Genomic DNA, 16,232 nt, shown 5'->3' on the forward strand with positions numbered 1-16,232 from the left:
AAAACCGGGAAATTTCAGGGAATTTTAAAAAGACAGGAAAATTTGGAAATGTCAGGGAAAATGATGAAAGTGTCAGGGGAAAGTTGTTAATTCACCTTTATTTGCTTTTTAAAATGGGTTTGACGTTTCGAACAACAAACGCTTGAAAACCATTTCTAACTTTGTCTTTTTAAAAATCTTGCATTTGTCCAAGTGTCAGGGAAATGAGGAAAATGTCAGGGAATTTCGTCCTCTAAATTCTGTGACAATCCTGAATGAACTATGAGAAATGCGGCATCAAGGGGCTCGGATGACATGGTGCGTGCACTGAAAACCCTGTTGTTCTAACGCGGTTTAACGCACCGAGCTTTACAACCGGAGCCGCGTTACGACCCTGGGAAGTTTTTCCAGGCGTAATGAGGAGGGATGCGCTTCAGGGCCTCCCGAGCGTCCCTTCGGCTCGAATGACTTTCCCGGTCCCTGCACTTTCTCGATCGGTTTAACAGGCCGCTCCGAGCGGGGCTCAAAACGTTCGAATGACCCCACGTAAGTTGGCTCTTCTTGCCGGATAGAGAAAAATCGGAAAATTTTCACATTCAAACCCGTATATAATACCCTCATTTCATTGCGTAACTTGGCAACATTTTTTTCCAGCCATTTACCACTGAAGAAGCTTTTAGCGGCTGAGGCTGTCTCCAAACCGGAGGCTGAGATTTGAGCGCAAGAAACATCGTCACCTTCCGGCCGAAGTATCACAAGCGACATGCTACGTTTTAAAATTTTCACCGCCATTTTATTTTTTTGTAGAGAAATTGTTGGTTGAATCAGTTTGAAAATTTCACGGAATTTTATCGGCAGCACGAAGAAAATTCAGTGAAATTTTCGGACTGCTCCGTTGAACAATTTTTTTGTAAAAAATAAAATGGCGGTGGAAAATTTTAAAATCGCATGACGCTTGTGATACTTTTGCGGGAGGGTGACGGTATAAGACTTTGGAATCAACCTAGTAGATCGAATCGTGAAAATCATAAATTAACGAAGAAAATTTCGGCCCGTTAAAAAACATGACAGCCACATTTTGCAATTCGGAACTTTAATTTCTGGCTCACTTTAGAAACAGCGTATGTACCATTAGCTTCCCTATATGCACATAAGTGTTTTTATAGATGAGCCAGAAATTATAGTTCCGAATGGACCACTAGACAAGGTACGTCAGTACCTTGTCTAGTGGTCCAGCATTCATGATACATGTTTCTTTATCAAAATTGCACGTAAAACACAATACGCACAACGAAAATTACCAAAATCAACTCCTGACGAAGATATTTAATGATTTTTGATGCGTGAATTCAAACCACCCGCTCATGAAAACTCAATGCTCTACGTGATTCACATCGCGCGCTAAATGTTTATCATGACAGTCTCTGCGATGTAAAAATCCTCAACTTCAATCTTGACTATTTGGCTCAGCTATAGCAAATTACTAATAGTTTGAACAACACATGGTGGAAAATGAACATTGCTCGATTGAGAAGCTTGCTGAAACCGTTGTAGTGCGCGATTTGACTCACGTAGAGCTTTGAGTTTCTTGTGAGCGGGCAGTTCAAATTCCTCGTAACCAATGTGAAATAAAAACGTTAATATCTTCGTTAGGAGTTGATTTCGGTAATTTTCGTAGTGTGAATCGGGTTCTACGTGAAATTCTGGTTAAGAAACATGTATCAGAATGCTTAAATTCGTACCTTGTCTAGGTCCATTGTAAAATTTATTCCAATTAATGTTTCAACTCTTTGGCCACCTTTAATCCTAACTTAACCTTTTAACCTAACCTTGGACTCTGAATTAAAGGTACGAAAATAAAGCGATAAAGTATAAAAACAGGAAAGTTCTATTCATCCTAATGTTCAACAAGCTCCTTTTTTTCCCGTCCCTCCGTGCGTTAGCCCGGCTTATCGCCAATTATAACTGAAAGATATTCAGACTAAAAAAAAGAAAACCCCTGTAGTCCCTGTAATCCCATAGCTTTTCTCTACGACCCTCGGAGTAAATTAAAAGATACTTCCAGCTGAAAATAATATCATCCGGGAGCATGAGATAAGCTTCTTACAGCACGAGACCGCGCGGTCATTATCGCCTCGAAATTTCAGCCATAAACGCTAAGATGAAAAGTTTTCGCGCGCAATATTCCGAGTCGCGTAAAGTTTCAACTCTCGTGTCTCCGAGCTATTTATCAACTCAATTTAAGCTTTTAAGTAGAGGGACTAGAGAATCTCTTTGAACAAAGCAAATGGAGACTCTAACTGATCGTCGCTACTGCGGACTTGCAATTAAAAGTTTGAAATGACGAACTCGAGAGTGTAACTACAGTCGGTTGCTGAAATGAAACTAACCAAAACCTTTTATTTTCAAGTTCGCACTTTAAGAAAGTGGGTGTAATTAGGAGCGCCATTTCAAACTAATCTGGGGGGGGGGGGGGCGAGGCCATGGACGGGATTAGGAGCTTTTTGTGAGGAAGCCAGAAGGGCATACCTTATCAAGGGGAGCCTTGGGGTGCACAGAAAGACACCCCCTCGGGAAGGGGGTCCAAAGAACTTCACCAGGAGGCATACTTTTTTCGAGTATAGAGATGGAGCTCAAATTTACGAGGGATACTTCAATAAAGGGATTTTTATCAAACGGGGAAAGATTATATTAACGGAATGCCAGTTCGCCTTCAATTTTAGAGTAGGCAACACGATCTCCCACGTGGTCGAAAAGTGGTATCATCTTGAAACGGCTCGCTTTTGCGGGACATACACATATGGAGCTTTTTACCGAACAGGATGACGTAACTTTAACATCATGTCAGTTTGCCTTCAATTTCTAGTGTAGGCAACATAAGCTTCCGCGTAATCGAATAGTGGTATTATTCCCTAGGTAACAGTCAAGCGGTTTTTGTAGGTGTTGTCCGAATTTGTTGTAACCACGGCAATATAGGAGAAAGATGAAAAGAGAAATGAGGAGGAAGAGAAGAGGAAGAAGAATAAGAAGGAGAAGGAAGGAGTACGAAGAAAGAAAAGAGATTATAATAAAAGAAAGAGGTTAGAGATTAACATAATAAAAAAAAGAGGTTAGAGATTAACATAATAAAAGAGGAAGAAAAAATCTCATGTAACGTATTCTCAGACCCTGAGCCCAGAAGCAAAATTGGAGCCTCATCACCGGAATTTTCCATTATAAATCCAGTTAAAATCTGTAAAAACTTACCAGTGCTTTCCAGTCCAAATAAGCGATCTAAGCAGTAAACAACGTTAAACAGATTAACGCCGTTTGAGCCTTCAAACGTTACCAAACTTCCTTTGACAAATCACGAATTTTCGGGAAAATTTGTGAGTCTTTATCTCGCAATTTCACTGAGAATTGTGTTGGGTATAAGTGAATCGAAAGTGTTTGAAAATTTCAATGGAAAGTATTCATAACTTTATCAAAAAATAAGTTTTTTCCGAGATTAATTTTGGCAAAATGCGAATGCACACGGTATTTTATCTCGACACGAGAGTGCTGTACTGCCGTGCCAAGGAAAAACGCCGTATGAGCCTTCTAACGTTGCCAAATTTCTTTTGCTAAAATTCAATTTTCCGAGGAAACTAATAGACACTTTTCTCCGAAATTGTCAGAGAATTTATTTCGCGTTTTAACCTGCAGTGTGTCTGAATTTCAATGAAAAATAACCTTATATTTCCTCGAAAACGAATGTTTTATAAAGGGAAGTTTGGCAACAATCAGATGTTCTTACGGTGTTCTTCCTTAGCGGTAGTGTAAGCACGTTATCTTTGCGAGGCGCATTATTCCCTCTTCGTTTTAATTTGGTAAGCCGCACGGAACCGAGGGTTTGCGTAATATTCGCGGCGTTTGCTCAGCGGCACTCGATAGTATTTACTTTTCGATTTATAGCGCGAAAGCAATCGCGTTGGCTGTTAATCCTCGAGTAAAGATTCGTGTCGAGTGCGTGTAAGAGTAAGTGCCGGGTCGGATGTGTTTTTCAAGAGTGCTTACGGTGAGGTGCTGTTGCCGTGACCCGGGCGGAGCCTTGTCAAATTTACGGAAAAATTTCTCGCAATCACGCAATTCGGCATTCAATAGGTTTGCAACAATGTTAAAACATGAATAGTCTGCTTGCAGAGTCTCCTTCAGTGACCAGTTCATTCGATAGATCGATATACAGGACCAGATTTACCTTTTTGCCGCCCCCCCTTCTCATTCGTTATGAAACATCAATAAAAACCATCAAGTGAGCGTGCCGGAGAGGGAGGGGTGTATAAGTCGCGTTTACCTACTCATGTTGAATACATTTTTTGCGAAAGCCCTGTCAACACTACTAGCAAAATTTCACGGAACTTTGCTTCTCCATTTACAAGAAATGAACCAACAAATTATGAAAGAACAAACATCAATGTGGTATAATAATTTTAACTTCCGCCCCTGCGCCGCGCTGATCGCACTGAGTTTGGCGCAATGCGTGAAGTATTCCTGCAGTCTTGTAGGCGCTATGCGTTTCACACCCACCGCTCCTGACCGCACTGTGTTTGGCGCAATACGTGAAGTATTCATACAGTCTTGTAGGCGCTAATATGTGTTACATGCCGACCGCCGCGCCGAGGGCTTGTCCTTTTCATTTCAAGTCGTCATCATTCTTCTCTGCGCTAAGCTCTAGACCAAATTGCGTGTTAAGTTCCTCTTTTAACTCGACTAATGAAAGATGCTGTCTCTTGTATCACCGAAAACGACACAATTAGAAATTACTATACTCTCAGGAAAGAGAAATTTTGTCCCCTTTTCTCATTGATAACTTTTTTTTTCTGAATCCAATTTTTTTTATACCTACATTCAGAAAAATTGCAAAATTTTCCGCCATCGGCCACGGCTCATGTGGGCAACCCCCATAATCAGCTGCCCTGTCGATATCGCTCATACGAATAAAAAATCTATCACCAAAAACCCGTTCCGTCAGATTTCTCAATCGACGTTAGAGGCTATGTCTATGTTTTGAACCAATCGATATCGATACAATCTCGTCCGTTTGACTTATCGAAGACAATCTATAAGGTTCAGTTGTAGACAAAAAAATAACCTCAATCTCTTCTTCTTCTGCTGTGGGTTTGTCGGCGTACCTTCAAATTATTGAGGACCCTACACGGAAAAATAAAGTTACGGGCCGTAAAGACGTACCGCCCTGAGCTCAGAGGCCAAAAGTTCCGAGTGCTGGAGCCGCAGCTTCGATTTCTCCGGGTGCTGCGCCCGGAACTTTCGGCTTCTGAGCCCGAAACGCGGACGGTATGTCTATACAGCTCGTATAGTACGGCTCTTTTTCAGTGTAAAGCCAACTGTAGACAGATTAGGGATTTGTATAGGGGCACGAAAGTAAATAACCAACTGAATAGTAGTTCCAATTTGCAAACTGCAGCCCAATTATCATTAAAAACTCCCTCAAATTTCATCGTGAAAAGTATCGCCGTTCTTTTTATGAACTTTATTGTCGTTTTTTAAAGCACACAAGAGGCATTTTTGTAAACTCTCCTATTGTTCCTGATACTCGATTAAAATGATACGGTCACATTTTACGAGGTCATAATCCGACAACGCACGATAAAACACCGTTGGGCTGCGGTTTTTAATCCATGCCTAGTAACAGTGCAAACACTTGAATCTGCAGTGCAGCCCCCCCCCCCTCTTTCGCTGTCCTCCCCCCCCCCCCTCGCCAGGTCTCTCAGCGAGAAAGAGGTCGGCCGTAGCGTCAAAAGAGGTGAGGCCCGTATGCAAAAATGAAGAGTTGCGATGTGAAGTTGAAATATGCTCGTATGCTCCAAAGTATGTACTATGTATCTCTCTTCTCACCCGAGGAATAACGGATGAAGAGCCCGATATAATTGGTGTGCGGAGGTGGAGGTTCGCTAGATTGAAGCGCGAGGCATCCAGTGCGATTTCGAACTTCCGCAAGCAAGGATTAGAGCTCGAAATTGCAGGATGAAAGTGTTGCTCAAATGAGTCGAACTTCAGCTTATGTTTTGTGAAGTTTCCTGTTTATAGGCAGTAACACAAATACACACCGAAAAAAAGAGTTAAGGGCTTTTTAGACTTACGGTCCGTTCCGGGCTCAGAGGCCGAAAGTTCCGGGTGCTGGAGCCGTAGCTTCGATTGCTCCGGATGCTACGCCCGGAACTTTTGGCCTCCAAGTCCGGAACGCGGACGGTATGTCCATATAGCCCGTGAGTATGGTTTCTGCGGCCGGATTTTTTTTCAGTGCACGAAAATAGTCCGAATAATGTAAAATACAGAAGAAACGGATATTCGAGGCTAAAACACAAAAAAATATTAAGTCTGGGACGTTTTGGGGTGGTTTCAACGCCCTCCTAGGCCAGGAAACAAAAATATAAATAAGAAAATGAACAAAAATCAAAATACCTAGACCCCATTCAGTGATCACAAGAATTGAAGTTCTTCACTTTAGACTCTGACCTCACTTTTTGTATCCGCACTAAATGAAGGTCTAGATATTTTGATTTTTGTATTTTTGGTTTTTTTTTTTTGTTTCTTGGTCAAAGAGGGGCTTGAAACCACCCTGAAATGACCCAGGCTTTATGTTTTGTCGTTTTTTAGCCTTGGTTATCTGTTTTTCTTGTGTTGCTTATAGTCTATAGGCAATATCCAATATTTAATCTAGTTGAAACATCAGACTTGGACAATACTGCCGTGCCAAGGAAGAACGCCGTATGCACATTCGAGAATTGCCAAATTTCCTTCGATAAATGTTTATTTCCCAGGGATGTTATGAATATTTTTCCTCGAAATTTTCCAGGAACTTTAGATGAAATTGCGAACGAAATTCTCTCAAAAATTAGAAGGAAAATTTAATAAGTTTACCAAGAAATTCGTGTTTTATCCAAGGAAATTTGGCAACGCCTGAAGGTTCATACGGCGTTTTCCCTCAGCACGGCAGAATATACCATCAGATCGTATTGCAATTTCTCAATAAAACTGAACGCGAAACGCGCGTCGCCGACGCAAAACAGCGTCTTTTTCATTTTCTCACAAACCTGTTTTGTTTTCTGTTTCAGGTGAGCGAATTGCGAATAATATCCCATTAAACTCCCGGAGTCGGATGCCAATCGTTACGTAAGTGCCCTCCCTCTTCGGACGCGCTCGTATTCATCATTTGTGCGCAACGTAACCGAGGCATTTACGCATGAATAGGTAACTTGTTCTTTTCTTTCTAATGATAACCCCCCCCCCCTCCCTCCCTGTCCCGGGGTACATTCATCGGGAGGATCGCTCATGTAATACCAGCGGATAAAGGTCAATGGGGCTGCGAATAATCCGCGCGCGACGGATGAACAGCGGGCTGATTATTGAAGTCGATAGACAAAGCTATAGACAAAGAATGACGGAAAATGGAGCAATGGAGATGTTGCTTGTGTGAGGAATTTGCGATTTTACTGTTGATTCTTATGTGAAAGTTCGCGAGGAACACGATGGTGCCATTGGTTTCCTCTGAAATTAACTCCCAAGCTAAAAAAAAGCTCTCAAGTTGAGGCCAAAATGGAGGGGATATCCCACGCTATCCTGAGAGTCCACCTCTACATCAAGACAAACTCTCCACGCAAAGATAGGGAGCAAATACATTAGCAGGGTTGCTGTGTTTTCAGTTTTAGAGTCCCCAAATCGAGTGGCAGCCCTGTCAATGTATTTGCTCCCTATCTTTGCACGGAGAATTGGAGAGTTTGTCTTGATGTAGAGGTAGACTCTCAGGATAGCGTAGGATATCTCCTCCATTTTGGCCTCAACTTAAGAGCTTTTTTTGAGCTTGGGAGTTGATTTCAGAGAAAACTAGTGGCACCATCGTGTTTCTCGCGAACTTTTAAGTAAGAATCAATGGTCAGATCTAAAATTCCTTACACATGCAACAGCTCTAGTATTTGGGAATTTCTCTCAAATGTGTCAGAAAAATCAGGGAACTTTCTTTGAATTTCAGTTTCTAAATTTTGTGGCAACTCTGATTACAAATGGGTTAACTTACACGAGTTCGCGCAAGACTGAGGAACTTGCACAAACACAGGAGCGCAGTGCAATTCATTCGCTTCCTCTTGGATTTTCTAGGAACTTTGAAAGTTCAGAAAACTTTTCCTCCTGCCTCGGAGACCCTGAAAAAGTGTATGAAAGCAGAGGAAAATGTGTTCTCGTATAAAATCAACGCTAGCAACCTTGTCCCTTTTGGCTGACGATCAAAGTAGGGGTGCTACTGCTTCAATCGGTGGAAAGAATAAAAAGCAACTCGCTGAAAACTGCTCTTTTCAAAGTAAAACGCTTATCACCATTGTCCCCGTTGAATAGCGTAAAAGTCTGCGCCGGCATCAGGGTGTCCAAAAGACTGATAACCGGGGAAAACCGGTGATATAGTTTTTTCCGCATATTGCCACCTGGAAAATGGTTTTCCCTTTTAATCGAAGCATTTTTTCGCCGCGTAGAATATTTGCTCCTACAGTACTGAAAACGTAATTTTTGTTTAAAATCAATGTACGAGTTGGAAGTCCTTTTTACTCTATTTCAAGCAATTTTTTTATGTTTATCCTTAACAAAAGGGATGGAAAATGAGCAACTGAATTGTGCTAAATACTAAATAGTTCTACTGCTCATCCTAATGCTAAAGACAAAATTAAATAAAATAAACTACGTATATCAGGAACCTGCACACAAACCTTTTTTAACTCTTTAATTTAAAACGCGTGTACGTCAAACCGTTTGAATTGAATGAGAAGGGGTTTTTTTTTAAGAAAATGTTTTGAAGTTTTAACAAAATTAAATGTAAAATATACACGAAATAAAGCCTGAAAAATTATGCAAGATAAAGCGATGAAAAATTTTAAAAGTGCAGAGAGGCATTTTGACTAAAAATTTTACAAAAGAGCCAGGTCTCCCAACTCTGATATTTTAACAGTTTTTCTCTTGGAAATGCAAAAGCTCTCTTTTTAGATCATTCATCGAAGAAATTACGAATTTATATCTTTTTTGCTCGAAAAAACTTGGAAGGATCACGGAATGTTCTGTCCCGAAGTTTGTCAACACCCTTGGTCACCTCGTATGAATAATAATAAATCGCCCGACCGGACTTGTCAGGGCGGCCTAAAAAATTTCCCAACAGTTATTTCACCACCCCCGACCGATTTAAAATCATATCCGCCCCTCTTTTTTGCGAATTAATCGTTGTTGGTTCACCACGTTCCTTCGCTGGGACAAAAAAACCGAAACCGTGGCAGTAATCGCATCGCGAGCCGGCCTCGAGATTTATGGTCGTACGTGCGATAAAATGCGGAAACCGCTCTCCTGCACTAAAGAAAAACGCCGTAAAAGCCAGTAGACGTTGCCAAACTTCCTTTGGTAAAACATGAATTTTCAGAGAAACTTATCGATTTTTTCCTTCAAATTTTTCATGGGATTTCATCCGGAGATTGGCCTAATTTTTTTGAAAATACAGAATAAATATATTCATTAATTTTTTCGGAAATACAGTTTTTATTTGGGGGAATTTTGACAACGCGTGATTGTACATACGATGTTTTTTTAAACTTCTTTTTGCGCTACTCATTATAGTCTCCAGTTATGGGGCTGTTCCAGCCCCCCCCCCCCCCCCCACGTTCCGTGCTGATCCCGAGGATTTTCAGCCGATAAAAATTCTCTCCTCCGGTCTTCGGGAGTGGTTAATACATCCATTCGCGGATACAGCAAATTGGCAACATTGTTTTCCCCCATTTGACCATGTGTAAATGTATCGATTCTTGGAGGGCCCAGGTGTTCTGACAAGAATCGATTATTCAACATAGGTTTCAATGGAGGAAATCCGATGTTGCCAAAGTGCTGGATCTACCTCTGATTGAAAAAAAAGTCGCACTAGAATGAAGCTTATTTTCTAGAACCCTTTGTATTTAATGATATGGTACGAGGTATCCAACTATCGAATCATTTTTTTTTAAAAAAAAATAAGAATAATGAGAAAATGAAAAAAAAACCCAAGCCTTCGAACAATAAGGTTGCCATAGTCAGAGAATACCGGGAAACGTCAGGGCATTTTAAAAAGTCAGGAAAAACCTGGAATTGTCACCTCTATTTGCTTTCTAGAATGGGTATAAAGTTTCGATCAACAAATTTTGCCCAGAAACTATTTCTACTTGTATCTTTTTGACCATCGGGCATATCTTCAATTGTCAGGGAATTTCACCAAAATGTGACAGGAAAATGTCAGGGAATTTCATTTCCTAGATTCGGTGGCAACCCTGTTCGTAATGTGTTCACAGATTTTTCTAATAGAAATAAGACATGATTTTGCAATAATACATGTGCGCCCTCTTGGAAGCTTTCGAAATTTAAAAAAAAAAAGAAGAAACATACTTTCTGATCAAAAATACTGTGTACTTTGTATTGGATATAGCGCGGAGCGCCGATTTACAATGAATAAGAAAGGGTGAGGGGGAGGTTCGTCCTAACCTGAAGCCATTTTTAAAGAAAGCTCAACAGTACCTGACATTCACTCGACGTGGAGTGAAAGGAGTGGTTGAAAAAACTAATAAAAATCCCCACGTCACTTAAAGATGGCCCTCTAAAGTACCTCTTCCCGAGGAAGGCCACGTGTAATTTTCCGCCCTGAAAAATTGTTTCGGCTGGATACAACGCGCCTGTAGTGTTTGTTTTAAATTTACAACCTCCTAGAATAAATAGCGACGCGGCGCTTTTAAAAATAGAGCTCGCCGAACGAAACGAATTTCATCCCCGAGAGGGTGTCACTTCTAATACCCTCAGGATAAGTGCTAAGCCAGGGCGATCGCGGCGGGCCAAGGACAAACGTAGTATGAACCTTCGAGGGTTGCCAAATTTCCCTGAATAAAACACGTATTTTTGAAGAGATTTCTTCATATTTTTCCGTTAAATGTTCAGATATTTTAGATTCAATTGTGAACAAAATTCTCTGAAAAATTGGAGGCAAATTATTCAGAATTTTCCCAGAAAATTCGGTTTTTATCGAAGGAAACTTAGCAACGTCTGAAGGTTCATACGGCGTTCTTCCTTAGCACGGCTGAATCGAGGCAGGCTTATTTCCGTCTTTTGAATCGACAAGCTGAAAGCTCTCGTGACATTAGCACTCAATGACGTCATCGAGGAGGAGACACTACCGAAGGCGCTTCTCGGAACACATTTTCACTCCGTCAACAAACAAGGAAATGGAAGCAGGTGCTTGACATTGTGAGCTCATTAAATCGCATTTGCTTCCCGCCTCCCTCCCTCCCACCCCCGGGCGACCCCTACCACCCCCTCCCTCGCGGCGGCGTCCGCGACCGAGGAAAACAACCCCCCGCGCCCTCTACCAGTGGCCGTGAGTGTCGCGCTGTTGCAATTTTGGAGGGGTTCTTGGGGGATGCTAACGTGGTACTCAGGGGTGACTTCAGGAGCTATGAAGGGAGAGGCTACCCCCTCCGTAGTCCCAAAATACGAGGAACAGCAATTTTCGTGGAGATCGTTGAACCATGATGACGCAACTCAACTGGGATGGGCCTCCCTGGCCTTGACTTGCATTTGAACACCTCAAAATTCCTAGGTACAGGGTGATCCAGAATGACACGGCCAGACTGCAGGAGCGTGTTCTATTGGTCGGATTAAGACTTTCTTTGTGGTGTAAAGTTGTTTCCAAAATGCCCCCAGTCGGAGCTACGGCCTTCCCCCCCCCCCTCCCAAAAATTTCGGGAAGAAAATCGTGTTTCTTGAATTTTGGCATCAGTTATGAACCAAATCTAATGAAAATACGTATTCCCCTGTACTTTTATGCCCTGAACTCAAATAATCTAAAAAAAAATCGAAATCTCACTCTAAACAGGGGGTTTGGGGGTGTTTCGGTTTTTTCAGTCTGGCCGTTTAACCCTAAATCATCCTGTACGGGGAGAGTACGGATACATTTTTCGTAATTTTGAGAGTTAGGTCATGGCATTTTTAAATTCCTCAAAAAAAAATATTTCATCCGAATGCAGTTCAGACTAGATGCACCGTCTTGCACCGCTACTGCCCAATCCGACACCACGAGCTCCCCCCGCTCCCCCCGAAAACAACCCCCGCGCTCCCCCCTCACCCGGGCGGGGCGCAACCCCCCCCCCCCCCCCCCTCGCCCCCCGTCCCCATCTTACCGCCACGCTGATCGATTCAGGTTAGCCTCGCTTCCGTGGACCCACCCCCCGCTCGTCATCCCCCACTGCCCCCTCTATCCCCCTCCACCCCCCACCCGCCTCGACCCCCGGTTCCGCGCGCGCAACCTCGGCGGGGACCCCGGCGTGGCGCGGCCGCACCCCGCGACAGGAGCCCGCGCAGAGCTTTTCCTAACCTCGCCGCCCGCGGACGTTCTCGGTTCGCGCGTTGGACGTTCGGCCTTCGGACGCGAGTGTCGTCGTCGTATAGATCGCGCCGGGGTTCGTTCGCTGAGGATTCGCGCCCGGAACACGGATCGCCCGCCCTTGGACGGTGAGTAGCGAGCTTTGCCCTTGAAAGTGATTTCCACGTGATACTGGGGTATCTTTATTTCCACCACCCCCCGAATCTTTGTACCTAATGCCCCCCCTCCCCCTCTTGATTTGTTTACTTTCTCTTTTCGTAAGCGATCGGAGTCTGCTTGACGTCAGAATTGTGACTGGATCTTGTGATGCTAGTTGAAACAGCGTCACCGAAGAATCCTACTCGCAGTTTTATTTGGACCAATAGGACAGAGTTGCCACAGTCAGGGACTACCGGGATATGCTTGGGAATTTTAAATAGTCAGGGAAAATCTGGAATTGTCAGGGAATATGACGAAAATGTTGAAAATTTCAGGGAAAAATTGTCAAGTCACCTTTTTTGCTTTCTATAGACTTGGTTTGACGTTTCAAACAATAGACTCTCAGTGAGGACTTTGGTGCGAGGATTGTGCAATTTCTACAGGGTTGCCACAGACACCTTTCAGTTCACCAAGCCAGCTTTTATTTGCTCTCTAGACTAGGTTTGACGTTTCAAACAATAGATTTTGAGTGAAAACTTTTTGAAATTTCAATTTTCAGGGAATTTTACCTTAATGTGACAGGAAAATGTCAGGGAATAGGCGCCTCCTTAGGGAGCCCACAGTCAGGGAATACTGGGAAATGTCAGGGAATTTTAGAAAGGCAGGGAAAATCTGGATTTGTCAGGGAGAATGACGAAAATGTCGAAAGTTTCAGGGAAAAATTGTCAAGTCACCTTTGTTTGCTTGACTTTCGGGTGACTTTTTAATCATCTATAATACATCCTCAATTTTCAGGTTATTTTACCAAAATGTGACAGAGAAATCAGGGAAATGTCAGGGAATTTCAATTCCTTCATTCTGTAGTAACCTAATCCCTTGATTTGTCCACACTTTCTTTTTCGTAAGCAATCGTAGTCTGCTCGACGTCAATATTGTGACTGGATCTTGTGATGCTAGTTGAAACAGCGTCACCGAAGAATCCTACTCGCAGTATTATTTGGACCAATAGAATAGGGTTGCCACAGTCAGAGAATGCTGGGAAAACCGGGAAATGTCAAGGAATTTTAGAAAAAAGTCAGGGAAAACCTGGAAGTGTCAGGGAAAATTGTTAAATCTTCTCTATTTGCTTTTTAGAATAGATTCAATGTTCGAACAAGAAATTTTGCCTAAAAACTCTTTCCAATTTTGTCTTGTTAACCATCTGGCATGTCTTCAATTGTTGGGGAATCCCGCCAAAATTTGTCAGGTTAAACAGGGAAATGTCAGGGAATTTTATTTTCTAGTTTCGGTGGCAATAAGCCTGATAGAACCACTTTTTGCATTTGTAGGAACGAAGTATGAGCCTCGCAATATTGCTCAGGATGTGCAAATCTGTGCTAAAGCTACTGAACGGCACACGGGTTCTATTGTTGAATTCTAGGAGCTATTGATCTTGGCTCATTCACAAAAGGATCCATCGACATAGGGAACATTAGGAAGGGAGAGGAGGAGGCACAGAAAAAAGGGAAGAAAATGAAAGAACAGAAAAAGGAAGGAGAAGGAACAGTCCGGGCAGGTTTTTGGAGAAAGAAGGAAGGAAAGTAAAGGAGGAAATTTTTCCGTGCGAAAGTGTTGTTTCTGCCTAATTTTAGAAACCGCACATAAGTGATATCGATGGTTAAAAGCGAAACCACGTATTTCCTTTTTTCAAATTTACAGACCTCATGACATACCTTAAAATGTATTTGGAAAACTAGGAAACGCAATCTACTAAAAACTCCTTGATTATTCCTCTTCATTTCAAGCTAAAGTCGACTTGTTTCTCTCCCAAAAAAATAAAACAAGAGCGAACATTTTGAAACACTTCTATGAGGTTACGTGGTTTTGCACTAATGCCGTCGATTTTCATTATTCCCTGCGAAGGCTCCCTATGCTTTTATGGATGAGTCAGAAATCCGAGTTCCTCATTATACAAAAGGTGGTCCTATTTGCGAGAATTGCGCAATTTCTACATATATCTATGTTCGCAATGAACTACTCAGAGAAAGAAAAATAAATCTAAAAGATGATTTCCTTATTTAATTAATATCTTTTGGTCTAGAGATCGAAAATGTTTTTAGACCCTCCTCCAAGTTACGAAAAATTGAAAAGTTTTTTGTAAAACGGGTTTACGTGGTTATTTACAATTTGGCACTGAGAGAGGACAAACCTATAGCCGGAAGCATAAGATGAAAATCCTACAAAAAAAAAGATACGGGCTGAATAGACGTACCGTCCGTCCGTTCCGGGATCAGAGGCCGAAAGTTACGGGTGCTGGAGCCGATTGTTCCGGTTGCTACGCCCGGAACGCGGACCGGTGTCCATATAGCTCGTAAGTACGGCCTCCAGGGCTGGAGTTTTTTTTTCAGTGTTCAATTTTTCAATTTCACTGTGCAATTTCTGTTCAAAATTTTGCTCGATTTTTCGGGAAACTTCGTTTGTTTGGCTCTCTGTTGAAAACACGAAACTCGAGAGGAAATATATGGAACGTGAAATGTAATCAAGTCGCCATTAGCCAAACCCGTCAGACTTCTCCACTGTACTGCCGCGCTAAGGAAAAACGCCGTATGAACCTTCAGGCGTTGCCAAATTTTGATTGATAAAACACGAATTTCCTGGTAAACTTATGGTTATTTTTCTTCCAATTTCTCAGATATTGTTCGCAATTTCACCTAAAGTTCCTGAAAATTTCAAGGGAAAGTATTCATAATTTTCCTCCCTAATAAACAATTTATTGAAGGAAATTTGGCAACTATCGAATGTCCATACAGCGTTTTTCCTTAGCACGGCAGTGTAGTGCACGTAATTTGTGTTTCAAAACTTTAAATTTAGATTTTTTCCGTCTGTTTAAATTCTACCCGATTCTTTGCTGGCAATTCGTCGTAGGGCAAGTATGGTTCCGTAATTGCTGTGGGAATGTTTGCTAACGCGAAAGGGTTGTACTTCCTTCCACTTTCAACCCAAGTTTGTATTATTTGATTTGTACATCTCTGTTTGGAGTTGGAGACTGTTTGCTCTGCTGAACAGATTGTGTAATTTCTCGTTTTGTCGGGCTCGAGAGAAATATTTTATCTCCGCTCCCGATTCTTATGAATTTCCTCCAGTTAGGCACCAGCTGTATATTAGGTAACGCTTGGAGGGTTGCATGGGCAAGGGTTGCGGGGTAGGATACAGCAGAGGGTTTGTTATACTTTTGTGTGTTATGTTACGTCATTTCGATGAAAATCCCTCGGAACCATTAATCGCTCTTTTCTATTTATTCGTGTACTAAATGCAAACTGCAATATTCTCTTTCCCCATTACACCAAGCATTCCTCGAATTCAATTTACGGCGTGTAATCATTTATGCTGGGAGGATACACGGCCGTGGAGAGACAAGAGAAAATAAAGCTGAATGTCTAATTTATTAAAGTAAAAAATAATTTTACAATTTTTCCTAATCATGCAAAAATCGTTCCTAAACATTTTATTCAATGATAGATAACCATCATCACCTAAAATAAGTGTTTTGCATTCGAAGAAATCTGAATTTGTCATCAATGACAAAACGACGTCACATTTGCACTGGTTACTCAACGTGTAACTCCGATGAAACCAAGGGTGTCACCACCGCGGTGGATGACGTCGTAAACTAAATTTTTCAAAGCGCGATATCTCGGTTAATATTGAACGTAGAAAGTTGCTGAAAGGACGG

The 16,232-nt window shown here is 42.0% G+C and overlaps 1 protein-coding gene across 4 annotated transcripts in view; it reads left to right on the plus strand.

Moving 5' to 3' along the window:
* The window catches only part of LOC109040363 (uncharacterized), a 148,525-nt gene that overhangs the window by 49,369 nt on the left and 82,924 nt on the right, over positions 1-16,232 (plus strand). The window contains exon 2 of one of the 4 annotated variants that reach the window (XM_072304113.1): positions 7,074-7,209. The exons of 2 other annotated variants lie outside the window; for them this stretch is intronic. The gene's annotated coding sequence lies outside the window, so the exon portion shown is untranslated. Of the gene's footprint in view, positions 1-7,073; positions 7,210-12,353; positions 12,511-16,232 lie in introns of those variants that run through there. One more of the 4 variants, XM_019056277.2, reaches the window with a different exon arrangement.

Source organism: Bemisia tabaci, chromosome 9 (assembly GCF_918797505.1).
Source record: "Bemisia tabaci chromosome 9, PGI_BMITA_v3".
NCBI classification, from domain to species: Eukaryota; Metazoa; Arthropoda; class Insecta; order Hemiptera; family Aleyrodidae; genus Bemisia; species Bemisia tabaci.